This window comes from Schistocerca nitens, chromosome 4 (genome assembly GCF_023898315.1).
Source record: "Schistocerca nitens isolate TAMUIC-IGC-003100 chromosome 4, iqSchNite1.1, whole genome shotgun sequence".
In the NCBI taxonomy this organism is placed as follows: Eukaryota; Metazoa; Arthropoda; class Insecta; order Orthoptera; family Acrididae; genus Schistocerca; species Schistocerca nitens.
Window position 1 is genome coordinate 200,492,736 of NC_064617.1, and position 16,100 is coordinate 200,508,835.

Sequence of the window (16,100 nt, forward strand, 5' to 3'; positions counted from 1 at the left end):
TCGGAGACCGTGGCTGCTTTTACCCTTGATGCCGCATCACAAACAGGAGCGCCTGCGATGGTGTACTCAACGACGAACCTGGGTGCACGAATGGCAAAACGTCATTTTTTCGGATGAATCCAGGTTCTGTTTACAGCATCATGACGGTCGCATCCGTGTTTGGCGACATCGCGGTGAACGCAAATTGGAAGCGTGTATTCGTCATCGCCATACTGGCGTATCACTCGGCGTGATGGTATGGGGTGCCATTGGTTACACGTATCGGTCACCTATAGTTCGTCACTTTGAACAGTGAACGTTACATTTCAGATGTGTCACGACCCGTGGGTCTACCCATCATTCGATCCTTGAGAAACCCTACATTTCAGCAGGATAATGCACGACCGCATGTTGCAGGTCCTGTACCGGCCTTTCTGGATACAGGAAATGTTCGACTGCTGCCCTGGCCAGCACATTCTCCAGGTCTGTCACCAACTGAAAATGCCTGGTCAATGGTGGCCGAGCAACTGGCTCGTCAAAAATACGCCAGTCACTACTCTTGATGAACTGTGGTATCGTGTCGAAGCTGCATGGGCAGCTGTACCTGCACACGCCATCCAAGTTCTGTTTGACTCAATGTCCAGGCATATCAAGGCCGTTATTACGGCCTGAGGTGGTTGTTCTGGGTAATGATTTCTCAGGATCTATGCACCCAAATTGCGTAAAAATGTAATAACATGTCAGTTCTTGTGTAATATATGTTTCCAACGAATACCCGTTTATCATCTGCATTTCTTCTTGGTGTAGCAATTTTAATGGCCAGTAGTGTACTTTTTCTTCAACTCTACTCGTGCTTGCCGGCCGTGGTGGCCGAGCGGTTCTAGGCGCTACAGTCTGGAACCGCGCGACCGCTACAGTCGTAGGTTCGAATCCTGCCTCGGGCATGGATGTATGTGATGTCCTTAGGTTAGTTAGGTTTAAGTGGTCCTAAGTTCTAGGGGACTGATGCCCTCAGAAGTTAAGTCCCATAGTGCTCAGAGCCATTTGAACCATTTTCTACTCGTGCTTCTTCTTTTTCTTCCTCGTCTGTCCTTTTTCCGCGTCTCTGCTGCGTCGACATTGTAGTTTGCTTTGCGGCAAAATTAGAGACAGTTGGTGGCCGGCCCATGCTGACACCCCAACTCCTCACAGGACGGAATCTGTGTTCCCCATCTGTCTGCGTCTAGAGAAAATCTCATCTTCGAATGTGAGAACGTTTATCCGTGTCGTGTTCCTTAGGCAGGACGTGGGTAACAGCACAGTTTTTATCTGATTGGATGTGGAAAACCGCCTAAAACCATACCCAAGCTGGCCGGTTCACATGTCCTTAATCCGCGAGTCGGATTCGATGTGGGGCAGGTTCAGCTCCCCATCCCGAAAGGGTCGCGTTAACGCAGTCGATTGTCCGGACAGGTTTTTTACACACGCTATTACTTTTTAATTTAAAATTCATCTACAGAGCCGAACGAGCTGCTTCAGACGTCACTTTTACCCTTGGCTATACAGTTTGCTTTGGTGTCTTTCAATTCTATTATGTAACTGCGTATTACCTTCTGCACGACTGGGAAATTGACTCTAGTGTTACACCTGCGAACATTGTTATTCCGCGCAAGATGTTACGCAGCCTTATTAATCTTTCACAGCGTAGTGTTGAAGTGGTTACAATACCTCAGTCCATAACACTCGCTTATCAGACCACATGGAGGAACCACCACATATTACTCAACCAGCCCTCTTTTGTGCAGCCCTCTAGGTGCTTTCAGTCAGAACAGATGCACCATTCGATGATATATTTTAAGTCCTATCACTCTATAATCGTCATTTATGTAACCATAAGTTACAGTTCAAATTTCTTTTTAATGGCTGCCTGGCCTGATAAATGAGAATTCATAATAGACAGGAAATAAACCATAGCAAGGGAAGCCAATTCTCATGCGTCCACGTCATCATCACTTACACCAACGTTAATATAGATGTCATCATTATCATCATCATCATCATCATCATCATCATCATAATCATCATGATAGTTATCATCTTTATCACTATCGTCACCTCCATCACCATCGCCCTCGATATAATTTATATGCGTAAATGTAAGGTGTAATATTTTCAAAGTAATTCTACAGCTTCTAAAGGGCTTCTTATATTATTAATTTTATTAATTTCTTGCTTACATAAATTTTCTAAAGGAAGAAGCGCACAAAACTGGCTACAGAAAAACAAATCGCTATTGTAGCTCACACATACACGGGATAAATTCATAACACACGTTGTCAATAGATTTACATATTTTCTATTCTGCAACATGTTCCCCAACAACTGAACTGTCAGAAACTTTTCCATATATTTTCAGTTGTTTTGAGGTTTCATGCAGCCGCCTCTCATCTCCTCGCCCTATATCACCGCCTGTTACCAACTTCTTTCCTTAGCAGCAGGATCGTATTTCCATTTTCAGCGCGCTCAGTGCAGTCATAAACACGTCTTGCACCTATCAGCTATTAACAAATATCTTTCAATTAATATTTAACCACTAGAAAGCTTTTAGTTACTTTGACCAAGGTATTTACGATCACAGTTCCAGGTCCGCATTAATAATTCAAGCAATGCATTAGCACAGTTGTGGCACTTTTTGGCAACAATATAGTTACTACGCTTCATCCAATTCGCACTACATAATAACAATATGTAAAACAACGTATAAACTTAAGAGAAAAATAACATTCATTTCGCTCACAAACTTTGAAATAAATCATTATATTTTCCTTTTTTTTTTTTGAATCCTAAAAAATGCCCTAAAACTACTTTCTCATTGTTGGGTTATGGAAATGTACTTTCTCTATAAAAAAAGGTATCATGTACAGAATGGGGCAAATAAAAGTGCTGCGGAGAAAAGAGTTCCAGGATATAAGGAAATGCAGCAGAGGAAAGTAAGTACGTTACTATCATGACTATACCAGATGTTGAAAGTGATCACCACTTGTCTCGTTGCACTTCTGAGACTTGGTCAGCAAGTTGCTGAAAGCGGATCAAAGCTGAACAGCTGGAACTGCTGTAGTCTCATCTGAAATGTTCAACTGCACTTCTTGAAGACTATGAAGGTTGTTGCGATACACCTGACACCTGACACCTGAGGACTTAAGGACTCCCTAACAAATTAATCGGACATCATGTGACTTCAGTGGCCAGCTATGGCCGCGACCACACTGACCATTGATAACAACTCTGTCAGTAACAAAGATTGAATAAATGTGGCCGGTCAGGGTGGCCGAGCGGTTCTAGGCGCTACAGTCTGGAACTTCGCAAACGCTACGGTCGCAGGTTCGAATCCAGCCTTGGGTATGGGTGCGTGTGATGTCCTTAGGTTAGTTAGGTTTAAGTAGTTCTAAGTGCTAGGGGACTGATGACCTCAGAAGTTAAGTCCCATAGCGCTCAGAGCCATTTCTTTTTGAATAAATGTGCTCCAAGATTCGGCTGCTGTATGGACAGCTGTTCCATCGTGTTGGTAGTAACTGTAGTTCCTTTCTTCCACCGTTAATGCTGCCACACATTCACGTCCAATCCTATTCATTCGTTCTGGCTGCTTTTGTTTCCCTAGCCCCGTAGTTATGTTTGGATATTGAATAATGGAATGTTTGCTCATAGAATTCTACGAAGATAGTTTCTTTCTTTTCCTATTTCTAAATTCGCTGATCACGGAGGCCCTTATGACAATGCAATTTTTATCTTCCGAAATGTGAGGAAACAAGTGTTCCATCTGCTGGTGTTTCGAAGGCCAAGGAGTATTATGGTTTCACGTCCTGCTGACACGTAGGTTACTAGAGCCGTTTCACACTCTCCAACACTACGTCTGCAGGGAGCGAAATTTATCGTGTGTTATTAAAAGGATACTTCCCGGAACTAGCCTCAACTGAATTAGATAAGCGTCGAAAAAATTAATTCTGGGCGGTAGGATGGAGATTCAAACCTTCTAACGCCCTAATGCGAGTTCATTATTCCACTTATTGCGTCATACCCAGGGAAGCGTCCTGGGACCTCTGCTGTTCCTGATATATATATAAATGACCTGGGTGACAATCTGAGCAGTTCTCTTAGGTTGTTCGCAGATAATTTACCGTCTAGTAAGGTCATCCGAAGACCAGTATCAGTTGCAAAGCGATTTAGAAAACATTGCTGTATGGTGTGGCAGGTGGCAGTTGACGCTAAATAACGAAAAGTGTGAGGTGATCCACATTAGTTCCAAAAGAAATCCGTTGGAATTCGATTACTCGATAAATAGTACAATTCTCAAGGCTGTCAATTCAACTAAGTACCTGGGTGTTAAAATTACGAACACCTTCAGTTGGAAAGACCACATAGATAACATTGTGGGGAAGGCGAGCCAAAGGTTGCGTTTCATTGGCAGGACACTTAGAAGATGCAACACGTCCACTAAAGAGACAGCTTACACTACACTAGTTCGTCCTCTGTTAGAATATTGCTGCGCGGTGTGGGATCCTTACCAGGTGGGATTGACGGAGGACATCGAAAGGGTGCAAAAAAGGGCAGCTCGTTTTGTATTATCACGTAGTAGGGGAGAGAGTGTGGCAGATATGATACGCGAATTGGGATGGAAGTCATTACAGCAAAGACGTTTTTCGTCGCGGCGAGATCTATTTACGAAATTTCAGTCACCAACTTTCTCTGCCGAATACGAAAATATTTTGTTGAACCCAACCTACATAGGTAGGAATGATCATCAAAATAAAATAAGAGAAATCAGAGCTCGAACAAAAAGGCTTAGGTGTTCGTTTTTCCCGCGCGCTGTTCGGGAATGGAATGGTAGAGAGATAGTATGATTGTGGTTCGACGAACCCTGTGCCAAGCACTTAAATATGAATTGCAGAGTAGTCATGTAGATGTAGATACTGCCAGGATTATACACTCAAGCGCCATAGGAACTGGTACAGGCATGCGTGTTTAAATACAGACATATGTAAACTAGCAGAATACGGCGCTGCGGTCGGCAACGTCTACATAAGACAAGTGGCTGGTGCAGTTGTTAGATCGGTTACTGCTGCTACAATGACAAATTATCATGATTTAAGTGAGTTTCAATGTGGTGTTACAGTCGACGCGCGAGCGATGGGACACAGCATCTCCGAGGTAGCGATGAAGTGGGGATTTTCCCATACGACAGTTTCAAAAGTGTGCCGTGAATGTTAGAAATCCGGTAAAACATCAAATTTCCGACATCGCTGCGGCCGGAAAACGATCCTGCGAGAACGGGACCAACGACGGCTGACGAGAATCGTTCAACGTGTCAGAAGTGCAACTCTTCCGCAAATTGCTGCAGATTTGAATGCTGGTCCATCAACAAGTGTCAGCGGGCGAACCATTCAACGAAACATTATCGATATGGGATTTGGGAACCGAAGGCCCACTCGTGTACCCTTCATGACTGCACGACACAAAGCTTCACGGCTCGCCTGGGCCGGTCAACACAGACATTGGACTGTTGATGACCGGAAAAATGTTAACTGGTCGAAAGAGTCTCGTTTGAAATTGTATCGAGAGGATGGACGTGTACAGGTATGGAGACAACCTCTCAAATCCGTGGATCCTGCATGTCAGCAGGGGACTGTTCAATCTGGTTGAGGCTCTGTAGTGGTGCGGGACGTGTGCAGTTGGCGTGACATGGGACCCCTGTTAGGCCCCTGATAAGCCTAAATGCCACTCTGATAGGTGACACGTACGTAAGTATCCTGCCTGATCACCTGCTTCCATTCATGTCCATTGTGAATTTCGACGGACTTGGGCAATTCCAACAGGATAACGTGACATCCCACATGTCAAGAATTGCTGCAGAGTGATTCCAGGAACTCTCTTCTGAGTTTAAACGCTTCTGCATGAGCATTATTGAGCATATCTGGGGTGCCATGCAACGTGCTGTTCAGAAGAGATCTCCACCCCCTCGTACTCTTACGAATTTATGGACAGCCGTGCAGGATTCATAGTATCACTTCCCTCCTGCACTACTTAGTCGAGTCCATGTTACGTCTTGTTGCGGCACTTCTGCGTGCTCGCGGGGGCCCTATTAGGCAGATGTACCAGTTTCTTTGGCTCTTCAGTGTATTATGTATTACATACCCGTGCACTTGCTGACTGAAAGCAGTCAATGAACGACATACTAATTAGCAATAACTGATGGTAACAGATATATCAGAACCTGTCTAGGACGCACGAAATTTCTGTGACACTTTCAACACATAAATTTGATGGATGATTAGCGTATAACGTTCCGTCACGACGGTGCACACACTTGGATTGCTGAAGAAAATCAGCCATAACTCTTCAGAGCAATGATCTAGTTCTTTTCAAATGGTTCAAATGGCTCTGAGCACTATGGGACTCAACTGCTGAGGTCATTAGTCCCCTAGAAGTTAGAAGTAGTTAAACCTAACTAACCTAAGGACATCACACACATCCATGCCCGAGGCAGGACTCGAACCTGCGACCGTAGCGGTCTTGAGGTTCCAGACTGCAGCGCCTTTAACCGCACGGCCACTTCGGCCGGCTAGCTCTTTTCCTTCAGTAATGTAGGCAAACCACAGAAGACCTAAATCTGGACAGCTGGACGGGGACTTGAAGTGCTGTCCTCCCGAATACGATTCCAGTTTCTTAACTCTTCGCCACCTTTCTCGACACTTTCGACAACACATATCTGCAGATTACTTCCCTGATATACAGACGTCTTTGGTCGGAGGTATCAGTATAGACGAAATGAATAAATAAAATGAAATAAAAACGTAAAATTGGCAGCGGCAGGAGTGTTGCAGATACTCGTAGAAGTCAGAAGATGATTGACATGTTGTTTTATGAAATGTAAGTTCCACATTACTTATTGCGCTTGTATGTAACATGAGCTGATCACCTAAGTCTACGACGTAACGAGTAACGCAGTAGCTTGACAGATAGCAGGTAGATGCGTAGTGCGGTTATTGACTATTGGTTAAAAACCCGAGGGGAGTTGGTCGGGGGAGGTATCTGAATATGGTTATAGAACTGTTCCTCAAAGCTGTCTATGGAAACAATAGTCTGCTTTCCTGTGTCTGGCTTAAAAGACTACTTACAGACCATTCAAACATGAAAACACACAAAACGAAGTATCAACTAATTGCAGGCATACCAAAGTGGAGACAAACATATAATAATGATTTCAACGTGAAAATACCCTCGATGATTGGAAAATAGAGAAAAGAGAGAAAAGTTATTCTAGTTCATTTCAGAAGCGCTTTATCAGCGCGAAGAGTATGTAATGTTCCTAAATACCTAAGTCGTGTAACGTTTTCACTTTAAAGCAGATATAAATAACACGTGGTTTGTGACATTTCTCTGACACAGGCGGTCGACTTAAATTTTCTTTCAAAATCTGACTTATCATATCTTTGCTGCTTCTAACAGCATAACACGCTGCCTTTAAATGTTCCCGTACGTCCATAAAGCTAACAAACACTTGTGATGGGACCTCAAAAGTAAGTTACACTTGTCGTCGGACGCTAAGACAGTTGCGCAACAAGAAAGAGGTATTATCAGCAGAGAGTACGTGTTCTGCAGATCTGCTGTGGTATGGATGACAGGTGCGTCTCCGTGCCAGAGGTAAAAGACGCCGGCCACTCCCGCCGGAGGTTCGAGTCCTCCCTCTGGCACGGGTGTTTGTGTTGTTCTTACCATAAGTTAGTTTAAGTAGTGTGTAAGTCTAGGGACCGATGTCCAAAGCAATTTGGTCCCTTAGGAATTCACACACACACCAAAAGGCGCGGCAACTGGAAACGTATTGCAAAGTCGAAGTACGCGGGCCAGTGCCATTCTTGTGGGAAAAACGTCACATTTACTCACAGATACTGCGTAAAATTCAGCCGGTATACGGATCAAATTCAGCGTCCCGTCTATCCGTATTGATATAGTGCCAATAGTTTCCTCAAGATCGCAAAGATGTGGGTCGTGCTCACTGGGAAAGAAGACCATCGAGAGCGCCCTCAGACAACAATGTCCAGACAGTCGAGGCTCATTCGCAGAAAAAAGTTTCAGACTTTTCCGAAGATGAGGACGTTCACCCAGTGATTCTTGAATGGCTCTTGACCAAGAAACTAAGCGATTGGTATAACGTTCGGTTCGTTGTTTACAAAGACTTCGTTAATAAGTTAGAAAACAGTGTCATGAATCCGTGTTACTTAAAAGTGCAGAGCAGCGTTCAATAGCCGCACGGGATTAGCCGAGCGGTCTAGGCGCTGCAGTCATGGACTGTGTCGCTGGTCCCGGCGGAGGTTCGAGTCCTCCCTCGGGCATGGGTGTGTGTGTGTTTGTCCTTAGGATAATTTGGGTTAAGTAGTGTGTAAGCTTAGGGACTGATGACCTTTGCAGTTCAGTCCCAAACGATTTCACACACATTTGAACATTGTGAACAGCGTTCAATAAAAGTTACTTGCCCTGTCATAATAATAACATGCTTGTAGAAATCCCCTCGTACAGAGACAAACAATCAAATTAGATCCACCACCTCTCATCGGAGATACAGTACATCAAATGAATTAGCGTGAGATCATTTAATTTTTTCGATCGCTAGTCATGGCTGATCCGGCAGCGAATGCGTAGCCGCTCCAAAGCAAAAGCGGATTTCTTGGCTGCACTCAGTGCACACCTGCTAGAACTGATCCCGAGCATCCTTGGCTAGTCGTCATTACCAAAAGCGTCTCAACGCCTGTACTTAGCTTCGCTCCGGAACGTCGCAGTCACAACAACGAGTCACATATTTTTTACGGACTATTGGATTCCGTTCGCAATTAATACACACTTCTTAGCTAATACCTGCACTGTTCTTGACGACTTGTACTTCTGACCATTGTTAACTGCTTTCCATGCTGTCATAATCGCATGTGGAGCAGGCTAGCTCGGAACTCCCTTACTGCATTTGTTATGATGGCGCGCCAGGTACATATAGTCTGCGGCCGCGAGCTCGGCTACAGTTCACCACCGGCAATGGAGGGTGAAACTTTGACAATGCCAGCCACTCGTGCTGGCGAAACGTCAGTAAAATCATTTGATGAACGTCGGCCGAAGAACCCGAGACAGAAGCCAGTAGGCAATTTGTCAACAAGTGGCCACGGAAGCCTTAACAATTTTGTATGTTTTGATATGTGTTGCTACGGTAGAATACTGAATATTAGATGCGTAGATGATTTAAGTAATGAGGATGTAGTGAACAGATTTGGGAAGAAATGAATTCATGGCGTAACTTGACTAAGAGATGGGTTTGGTTGATAGAACACATCTGAGACATCAATGGGATCACCGACTTAGTACTGGAGGGATGTGTGTGTGTGTGTGTGTGTGTGTGTGTGTGTGTGTGTGTGTGTGTGAGAGAGAGAGAGGGGAAGGGGGCCATAAAAACATCAACAACAACATGTTCAGTATATGTGAAATACTTACACGTTTGAAATGTATGTGACAAATGCGCACATGGACGAAGATGTGGGTAAAAAGTCAGTATTGGAAAATGTAAAGGTAATTCATAATACTGCACGGATGTTTTGTCTATTTTAGCCTGAGAAAAAAGGAAATAATGGAACAGCAACGTACGTATGATTCAAACAATAGGGCGATGAATTCTACCCATCCAGTCTAGTGTACGAACATGCTCATGCATAATTTTTGAGAAGGATAACAGATACACCTTCGTAGTTAGGACACACTGATCCAACGCTTCATGAGTGACACTTCGCTGCTACGCTTGATATAGGGTACTCCCTGTTATGTTTGGCGCTCTCTCAGAACTTTGGTTATGAACACAATGATCATTAAGCGAGTCATAGTCCAAGTCTAGCAGTGGTCGCAGTAGCAGTTCAGACATCACACATTGCGTTCACTTTGTCATCCAGGCTCCAGTGTGTGCAGTCAACCAATATTACCTACAGACTAACCATTGTTTGGTAATGAAAGACACTGATGTACTCGAATAAAAGATCCACCTACCAATGTCTTCAGCAATAACTAACATCTAGGAATAACTAGCCGGAGATGTAATGAGTGTATTCTCAAGCTTGTGGCAGAAGCCTGTGACTGACATATTGGCCGGACTGCAGGCAGACTGCAGCCTTTCCTTTCATCGGCACAAGGAGGATTTACGTGGAGGGCCCTTGGCAACAGCCCCTTTTTACTCGTGGGAAAGACCCCGGACTTGCTTTTCAGCAGGCTGAGTGGACCTGGGATCGGAACGAGGGAAAGTGTCCAATCCTGTCCGGGATTCAATCAGGCACGTCCAGTGCCGGAGTCCATTTCTCTAAACGCTACACCACCACGGTCAATCGACACATTTATATTCTTTTTTTTTTTCATTTCATTGTCAGAAATATATGTTTCTGTTTTTTATTGTATTTTGTCAAGAGTAACTGAAAATAACTAGCAATGGTCCAAAATAGAATACTGTGCATAAACTTAATGATTGTAATGTGGTTTACATTCCTGCTGCCTGCACATTTAATCTCTTTCTTATCCAATTACTTTTCAATATAGCTCTGAAATTATGGTGTTTGGCTTGTTTGTTGGTTGGTTTGGGGAAGGAAACCAGACAGCGAGGTCATCGATCCCATCGGATTAGGGAAGGACGGTTTGTGGGGCGCTCAGCTGCGAGGTCATCAGCGCCCTTACAAAGTACAAATGTTTACACAGACCATTTTCTTTTCACAAATTAATCTAGTCATTCTCACAAATGGTGATGATGATGATATGATGAAGAGAACACAAACAACCAGTACCCCGGCAGAGAAAATCCTCAACCCGGACGGGAATAGAATCCTTGACCCCGTGATTAAGAAGCAGCAACGCTAGCCCTTTCTTTTCTTTTTTTTTCTTAAATCTCGTTTTGTTCGTGATTTTTCTTTGTATTTGATCGTAGCGAACATCACGTGAAATCTTTTCAAGTTAGTTGCTGATCCCTTCACTTACTTTTTTTAATTACAGAAAGCAACTAGCTCTCCGAACGAGAAATTTTTACAGTTCAGGTGAGTTTTGAACTCACGACCCTCCATGCAACAGTCGCCCCTCACTGTCAGGTTACAATTACTGTCGGAGTAAGAACCACCTACCTATCATAGTTCAGAAGATATGACGTCATAAACAATGAGATGCGTGAAAATCTGCCGCATCAGACGTGACGTTTAAATTTATTGCTTCTGTGCTCCTAACTCTTTTCGCAATAAATTTCGAGGGCACTATCCACAAATGTCGCTAAATGTACGTACAAAGTTATATCGTGACCAAACACAGTTCATGAGGTATGTTATAAACACTGACCTATCTAAAAATCTGTCGCACTATGTTTGATGTTTATACTTAGTACTTCTTTGCTACTAGCTCCATGCGCAACACATTTTGCAAACAGCACCGACATATGCCTCTGAATTTACTTGCACAAATATATCATACTACGACACATTGTTCAAGAGATATGATGTCAAGAACACTGAAATGCATGAAAAATGTCGCATTATGCATGAAATTTTAAGGCATTTATTATTTACTACTACCACACTCCTACAGTCGAATCAACGCAAGGAAATATCTGATACCTCGCAGCGCTTTTGACAGCTTTCAACGGCAAAGCGCAGTTATCTTTAGGCGAAAACAATAGCCGCATATTGAGCTGTGAAGAGGCGTTTACACAGAGACGTTTACAAAATCACGGCGTAGACGCGCAAAGCAGCTGTTCCCAGTGTACAGAACTGTACACTACAAACAGGCATTTCCACACAGACGTTTAGAAAATCACTTCGTAGACACGCAAAGCGCCGCGCGGGCTAGCCGTGGGGTCTAAGGCGCCTTGTCACGGATCGCTCGACTTCCCCCGTCGGAGGTTCGAGTCCTCCCTCGGGCATGGGTGTGTCTGTTGTCCTTAGCGTAAATGAGCTTAAGGTAGATTAAGTAGTGTGTAGGCTTAGGGTCGCCGCGCGGTTTAAGGCGCCTTGTCATGGTCCGTACGGATCCCCCCGTCGGAGGTTCGAGTACTCCCTCGGGAATGATGGGTGTGTGTGTTGTCCATAGTGTAAGTTAGGTTAAGTAGCGTGTAGGCTTAGGGACCGATGACCCTCTGACGATTTTCGGCACGGTTGTATTCCGGCCGCGAGTGTTAAGGTAAATATTGGCCTCGCCAGAGATACTGGGGGCGCCGAATTGGCGGCGAATGCCCTCTGGCGACGAGTAGTGGAGGATTAGACACTACCGAGCGAGAAGGACGCAACGGCAGAGTGTTGGGATCCGCATGGTCCGAATTGTGCATTTAATAATTTTGGCACTCTGTGGTTTTGGACTGATGGTGAAACCGAGACGCTTGGAATTCAACGCTGCTGTGGAACTGTAAGACGTGGGCTCTGAAATTGTATGGATGCAATTACGGCGAGCTCTGGCCGATTTCGTTTATGGGTGTTTTGCCACGGCAGGTAAACAAGACAGAGTGAGCCCAACCTGAACACGCTGCGCTGTAGCATGTTCGCCCACAATAAGGATGCCATGATATCGGAGAAGAAAGCAGTGGAATACGATACGTGTATTAACCTTAATTGACTTCTGCGGTGTTACTTTGCTTAAGTGTGTAGAGACTGAGCAGTAACTGTCACTTTTCAAAGGAACTGACGAGTGTGTAAAAGTGTGGCCAATGCCGGATGCGTGTTGTCATAAATTTATATTTCTTATTTGTGAACATAATTTTATCAGGATTACTCGTTGGATAGGTTTGAAATTCAGTTCTGCGCTTTAGTTCAGCGGGTTATAAATATTGAAATTTACTGTATCTACTAACTGTGAGTTTAGTACATGTTTTTATATCTACGTGTTAAATGAAAGTTAATTTTTATGCTTGAAAGGTACGTTTCTACTTTTACGTTTCTGTAAGTTTATATTTGGAAGTGATGTTGTTTGCTACTGTTATTGTTTGAGAATTTATTACCCAAAGGAACTGTTGTCAGTCATTTATGAATTGTTGTTGTCGGTGAACTATTACTTATAAATTACGTAAATTAGTAATGTTGTGTAAGCAGTTATTGAAGGCACCTATCTCCATTAGCCAATCAACCATGGCCAGTTGGGAACGGGCATTGATGTAACTTTAGGGAACTAGAGGCTATTTGCTAAGTTATGGCAACGCTAATCCTATTGTTTGTTGTTATTGTTGAAGTGTCTAGTCGCCCCTAAAATAAATAAAAATTCTGCACAACCTCTGCAGTTTGGTCCCATAAGACCTTACCACAAATTTCTCAGTGTACAGAACTGTACATTACAAACGTCGATCTTTTTTATTCCAATAGAAAACTGACAAAATGTATTCATGTGAAATGCCGGGTTAGTCAGTTGTTACCTTATAAGCTAACTCACCAAAGTGGGGCTAATTAAATCCAACATTACATCGTGTCAGGCTTGTGTGGACAGCGCAGTTCAGCTCTGTTCACCCCCAGACGTATATCTGTCTTCAGGTTTCGATGTGGCACACATATTTCATCTACTGCGAAATTCCATTACGGAGTACACCACAACGGTAGAGTGGAAGACTCTTTGTGGAGCCATTTCTGCGTAGTTCAGCTTAAAAAACCCTATTTATTCTCACGCAAGCTTTTACGGGAAGCGAAGTAACCAGTTCAAACAGTCCAGCCGCGGGAAGAACGCTTTTCAACAGCCGTTCTCGCCGGTGTTCGGCGGTGGAGGTGACCCTCTTAGCGCAGTAACAACAGACGCGCAACTCTCGGCGTGACGAACGGCCGCGCGCTGGCGCGAGCACGGAGCACAGGCGCCGTTCATCGTGGAGCGGCGGGGCGGCGCAAGAAGCCGACCTCGGCGCGCCACACCCACCCCGGCGCATCGGTCAGCCGCGACGCGCCGCGCCGGCCGGCCAACTCCCGCGGGACGTCGCCCGCGTAAATCTGCCGGCCCGCGCCCCACGGGGAGCGCCAAGACGAGGCCGTTTTACGGCATTCGCGAGCTTTGCACCTCCCGACAGTCGTAATAAAACAGCGGTTCAGCACCGAGGCGTGGCTTTCTGGCTACGGAGTCCGGTGTCCCAGTACAGACAAGGTCGTGTGAAAGTTTGGTCTCGCTGAGTCCTTCCAGTCGTTTGAACGTTTACTTATCTTACCCCCGGCATTGCTTTGTGTGTGCCAAGAAGAAAAAGCGGACCCTGTCCCTTCTGTAACGTGGCACGGGGTTGGAGTAAATGATCCATACGCCTCGTTCCACCATAATGGGACACCAGTCTGTATCACAGCAGATGACTTAAAATAAGTATGTGTTTTTACATAAGTTTCCTTTTCATGGCCATGATTGACTCTCTCGTCTCCTATCTTCCAAACTGGCAGAAGTCCCAGGTGTGCCACAGCGGAGTGTCATGGGAGCGTTGCTGTTCACAACATACATAAATGACCTGGTGGATGACGTCGGAAAATCACTGAGGCTTTTTGCAGATGATGCTGTGGTGTATCGAGAAGTTGTAACAATGGAAAATTGTACTGAAATGCAGGAGGATCTGCAGCGAATTGACGCATGGTGCAGGGAATGGCAATTGAATCTCAATGTAGACAAGTGTAATGTGCTGCGAATACATAGAAAGATAGATTCCTTATCATTTAGCTACAAAATAGCAGGTCAGCAACTGGAAGCAGTTAATTCCATATTATCTCGGAGTACGCATTAGGAGTGATTTTAAATGGAATGATCTTATAAAGTTGATCGTCGGTAAAGCAGATGCCAGACTGAGATTCATTGGAAGAATCCTAAGGAAATGCAATCAGAAAACAAAGGAAGTAGGTTACAGTACGCTTCTTCGCCCACTGCTTGAATACTGCGCAGCGGTGTGGGATCCGTACCAGATAGGGTTGATAGAAGAGGTAGAGAAGATCCAACGGAGAGCAGCGCGCTTCGTTACAGGATCATTTAGTAATCGCGGAAGCGATACGGAGATGACAGATAAACTCCAGTGGAAGACTCTCCAGGAGAGACGCTCAGTAGCTCGGTACGGGCTTTTGTTAAAGTTTCGAGAACATATGGCTCTGAGCACTATGGGACTTAACTTCTAAGGTCATCAGTCCCCTAGAACTTAGAACTACTTAAACCTAACTAACCTAAGGACATCACACACATCAGTGCCCAAGGCAGGATTCGAACCTGCGACCTCAGCGACCGCGCGGTTTCATACCGTAGCGCCTTTAACCGCTTGGCCACCACGGCCGGCTTCGAGAACATACCTTCAACGAAGAGTCCAGCAGTATATTGCTCCCTCCTACGTATATTTCGCGAAGAGACCATGAGGTTAAAATCAGACAGATTAGAGCCCACACAGAAGCATACAGACAATCCTTCTTTCCACGAACAATACGAGACTGGAATAGAAGGGAGAACCGATAGAGGTACTCAGGGTACCCTCCGCCACACACCGTCAGGTGGCTTGCGGAGTATGGATGTAGATGTAGAAGTAAAGCTGTGAGGACCGGGCGTGAGTCGTGCTTCGCTAGCTCAGATGGTAGAGCACTTGCCCGTGAAAGGCAAAGGTCCCGAGTTCGAGTCTCGGTCGGGCACACAGTTTTAATCTGCCAGGAAGTTTCATATCAGCACACACTCCGCTGCAGAGCGAATATCTCATTCTGGAAACATCCCCCAGGCTGTGGCTAAGCCATGTCTCCGCAGTATCCTTTCTTTAAGGAGTGCTAGTTCTGCAAGGTTCTCAGGAGAGCTTCTGTAAAGTTTGGAAGGTAGGAGACCGGATACTGGCAGAAGTGAAGCTGTGAGGACCGGGCGTGAGTCGTGCTTCGGTAGCTCAGATGGTAGAGCACTTGCCCGCGAAAGGCAAAGGTCCCGAGTTCGAGTCTCGGTCCGGCACACAGTTTTAATCTGCCAGGAAGTTTCATGTCTGATGTAGTTGTTTTTCACGCATCTCATTGTTTATGACGTCATATCTCCTGACCTATGATAGGTAGGTAGTTCTTACCGCCACAGCTATTGTTGGCTGACAGTAGATGATGTGTTTACCGAGTTTGGTTGAAATCAGTCCAGTGGTTCAGGAGTAG